At 37.8% G+C, this 4676-nt stretch overlaps 1 non-coding gene across 1 annotated transcript; it reads left to right on the forward strand.

Annotated features, from left to right (window-relative positions):
* Positions 1-1264: 1264 nt before the first annotated feature.
* Positions 1265-1371, forward strand: LOC131167207 (small nucleolar RNA R71). The gene has a single exon (XR_009140063.1). It is a non-coding gene; the product is annotated as a small nucleolar RNA R71 (small nucleolar RNA).
* The last annotated feature ends 3305 nt before the right edge of the window (positions 1372-4676 follow it).

The following is a 4676-nucleotide window of genomic DNA, read 5'->3' on the forward strand; positions in this document are numbered from 1 at the left end:
CAGAAAGTGGCATAAGATTAATGCTAGCTCCAAGATCACATAAAACTTTATCAAAAAATAAATTTCCAATAGTGCAAGGCAAAGTAAAACTCCCTGGATCTTTTAATTTTTGAGGCAATTTCTTTTGAAGAATAACACTACACTCCTCGGTAAGCTTCACTGTTTCGAACTCCTCCAACCTTTTTTTCTTTGAAATGATCTTCTTCAGGAATTTGACATAGTTTGGCATTTGTTCCAAGGCATCTACAAAAGGAATATTTATGTGAATTTTTTTTAAAATATCCAAAAATTTAGAAAATTGCTTATCTAATTTTTTCTTTTGAAAGCATTGAGGATAAGGAAGTGGAGTTGAGAGAATAGGAGGATTTTCAAGAAATGAAATTGCTGGAAGCGTGTCCGTCTCTCTTGGTGTATCATCCACAATCTCCTCTTCTTCCCCTTTATTCTTGCTTCGGCCATTCTTTTCAGGTGTAGGTGTGGACATGGTTTCCTTTCCTGGTGATTTCTCAATTTCTCTTCCACTCCTAAGTGTGAAGACATTGCATTGTTCCTTAGGATTCACTTCTGTGTTGCTAGGAAAAGTTCCTCTCTGTTGGGTATTTATGGTCGTGGCCAGTTGCCCAATTTTATTTCAAGATTCTTCATGGCGGCTCCCATGTTGTTACAATGAGTCTCGATGTTGTCCAACCATGAATCAGTCTTTTTAAAACTTGTTTTTGTCTCCTCAACAAAAGATATCATGGTATCCTCAAGCGACATCTTCTTCTTACCTTGATGACTCTCAAATCCTGCAGGAGGTTGCAGCACATTCCTTGTATTTCTATAAGACAAATTCTCATGATTTCGAAGCCCTGGATGGTAATATTGTGGCAAAGGATCACCACGATAATTGTAGTTCTGATTGCTGATGTATTGAACCTGTTCTTGACTCGCTCCGATGCTCGGATCTGTCCTACTTATAGCTGCCACATATTCTGCACCTTGTGGTATCCTCTGGGTTGTCAAAGTTGAAATATGATGAGATAGAGAAGCAATTTGAGCTGAAAGTGCAACAAATGACTCCAATTCATGAATTCCAACAACTTTCTTAGCCATAGTTATTTCAGTTGGCCATTGATAGTTATTTGAGGCCATTTCTTCCAAAAGAGCAGTAGCACCCTCAGGTGTCTTTGACGTCAAAGTTCCCCCAGATGCAGCATCAACTAAAGTCTGCGTTTTCCCATTCAACCCATTATAGAACATCTGAATTTGCAACCAATCCGGAAATCCATGTTGTGGGCAGTGTCGAATCAAATCTTTATACCTTTCCCATGCTTCATAGAGTGATTCAAAATCATGTTGCTTGAATTGACCAATCTCACTCTTGAGTTGAGCTATTTTTGCAGGTGGAAAGAATTTAGCCAGAAATTTTTTTGCCATGTCCTGCCAACTAGTGATACTCGCAGGTTGTAGCGACTGTAGCCAACCTCTTGCTTTGTCCCTCAAAGAGAAAGGGAATAATCTCAGTCTAATGGTGTCTTCAGTAACATCATTGATCTTCATAGTATCACAAATCTCCAAAAACATCGCCAGATGGATATTGAGATCATCAAGTGGCGATCCACTGAATTGAGCCTGCTGCACCATGCTAATTAATGCGGGTTTGAGCTCAAAATTTTTGGAATTAATGGGTTGGCGTCTGATACCCGAATAGTTGTCATTCACAACTAGTCGCACATAATCCTTCAGGGCGCGTGGCTGCGCATTATCTTGTCCATTCTCCATGGCTAATACCCTCTTTTTCCTTAGTGCTCTAATGTCATTTTAATTCCCTTTCTTTTGGTAGTCTGTCGACACTATTGTCTCGGATGAATTCCCTTTTATCAATAAAACGAATTATGCATTTTCTCATATCACTTGTGTCATGAGTTCAATTGCCAAAAAATTGTTTGCTGATGTTTCGTGCAAAGATAAGGAAAATGATAATACCAATATTCATGAGCCAGAAAGTGACGTTAATTTTGAAAACTAAACACGGGAGGTGGAAATAGAAGAAGATGAAACAATTTTCCTCACCCTATGAACTCAGATGGTGCGAAGAAATAAAGAATCTCGAAGGAATTCAATAAAATATTTGTGTTGTGCCAAGAATTTCAAGTCAATTCGCTATTCATGTTTTGATCAAATGATAGATAGCCATCTTTGGCCGACCAGTTATCCTTAAAAAGAACCAAATATTAATTTACCAATTGTTGACCAAGTTGAGCCTGAATGTTAAATCAGTCTTTTCATAAAAGTTAGTTCACCAAAAGTTTAACTCGGGTTGGGTCTCCTAGCGTTTGGCAAGTCATTTGAGACAACAATGGGCTATCGAAATGATGGAAGGCCATTTTTCTGCTACTCAAAAGAATATCAAAGAAGAAATCCCTTGCAAGCCCTTTTAATCCTGGAAAATTCAATTCTTGATTAACCTGTCAAAAGATCACACCCCATACTGGGGCAATTTTAAAAGGGTCAATCCCAAATGAAGTTCAAATGAAAATAAAGTTAAGATTCCTTTATAAAAGGAAAAGCAAAAGTTGCGGTAAAAGAAGAAGATGATGATGAAAAAAAAGAAAAAAGAAAAAAAAAAGGAGGAAAGAGAAAGAAGAAGAAAAGAAAAAGGAAAGGAAGAAATAAGGGACATACTACATATGTGATCTTTGACCAAATTACCCTTGATAAAATCGACGATTTGGAGCCTTATTTAACTCTTTTCTTCTTTAACCCATACCCCTAGCCTACATTACGGTCCAATTGAAAGTCTTGACCATATTGGTATACATTGTTGTCTCAAATGATTTGTTAGACTCAATGTTGAGTATGAACTATGTAATGACCTAATCTTGAAAAGGTACGTAGGCAACTTGTCTAAATGACAAGTTCGGTCAATATCTTGCAAGTGCCTCAAATCAAATTGGGGGCATAAAACATCATTATAGGATGGGATTTTTTAGCCTTAGTTTTCCTTTTATTGTGAAAGCCTGTATCCCTAAGCCTACGTTTCGTGTCAAGTTTTAAAGACCATCTTGAGATCAAACACATGGACTGAACTTGACTAAACTAAAGGCAACAGTTAAATGAGAGATTTTTAGTGGTTTCACGGCAGAGTGAGACGAAAAGGGGAGACGTGGCCCTCGATAAAACTGGGGCAGTCAAAGATCAATCATTCAGTCTGGTAAATTAATATTAATGTCATATGGCTTTTGAATACTAATATGAATTTTCCTTGTAATAGCATTGGAACATGGTAAAACATTTATTTTTGTGCGGGTGACCTTTTGATTTAACAAGTTGATGTCATAATTGCATAATCATTCCTCATTTAAAAATAATAATAATAAAAAAAAAACCTTCTTACTCTGCCAAGCTTGAAAAGAGGACGGATAGTCGAAGAGTTTTGGAATCACTAATAGGCTCATTGTAGAGAAGGTCCCCGTTAGGAATGTACGATGCGGGTAGAATCAGTCATAGAATAATCTAACTGGGGTGAATGTCATGTTAGGTTTTAGAGATCTGCTTATTAAAGAAGAATCTAACAACAAGGTCAAGATCAGTGGCAGATAAATTCAACTAGGACAAATTTCAAGTTTAGTTTCAGTGGGACCCATTCAAGCACCTCCTTATTAGATTGGAATATGAAAACAGAGCCAAGATCAATTATAGATCCATTCAACTAAAGCAGATTTTGTGATTGAGTTTCATTTGAGCGAAGTTGACCACCTCCATTAAGAAAATAGGGCCAAGATCAGTTATAGATCCAATCAGTTGGGGTAGGTTTCGAGTTGAGTTTTAGGGGAACCAATTCAGAGGCAACATAGCCAAGATCAGAGATTGATTGGTTGATTACAGGCACATTGGAAAAAGAAAGTTTATGCATCGTCATGCATTTCATGTATTGCACAAAAAATGCATCATGCAACATGCATACATATCCCCATGTTCTTGTATCATATCAAATAGCATGCATGCATCCCTGTTTTCTAGAGTCATAAGTAGCAACATGCATACACCACATAGCATCATTCGTTCACATTTTTCTTATCATCCTTGTTTAAGCAATCCATGTCTCGCAAAAAAAAAAAAAAAACTGGAGCAACTGGCCCAGGTACAAATCGATCCATCTACCCTAAGACTGGGGCCATACAATTCATCTAGCTCTTGGGATCCTATACCCAAGCATTCATCATCAATTCGAGCATTCACCTAGCTTTTGGGAACCTGTACCTAAGCTTTCATCTTCAATTTGACAATTCATCTGGCTCTCTGGATCCTATACCCTAGCATTCATCGTCAATTCGACAATTCATCTGGTTCTCGAGATCCTATGCCTGAGCATTCCTCTTCAATTTGATAATTCATTAGGCTCTCAGGATCCTATACCCAAGCATTCATCATCAATTCAACAATTCAACTGGCTCTCGGGATCCTATACCTGAGCATTCCTCTTCAATTCGATAATTTATCAAGCTCTCGGGATCCTATACCTAAGCATTCCTCGTCAATTCAACAATTCAACTGGCTCTCAGGATCCTATACCCGAGCATTCATCTTCAATTTTACAAATTATCTAGCTCTCGGGATCCTATACCCGAGCATTCATCTTCAATTTGACAATTCATCTGGCTCTCGGGATCCTATACCCGAGCATTCATCAT

Source organism: Malania oleifera, chromosome 10, assembly GCF_029873635.1.
Source record: "Malania oleifera isolate guangnan ecotype guangnan chromosome 10, ASM2987363v1, whole genome shotgun sequence".
Taxonomy (NCBI): Eukaryota; Viridiplantae; Streptophyta; class Magnoliopsida; order Santalales; family Ximeniaceae; genus Malania; species Malania oleifera.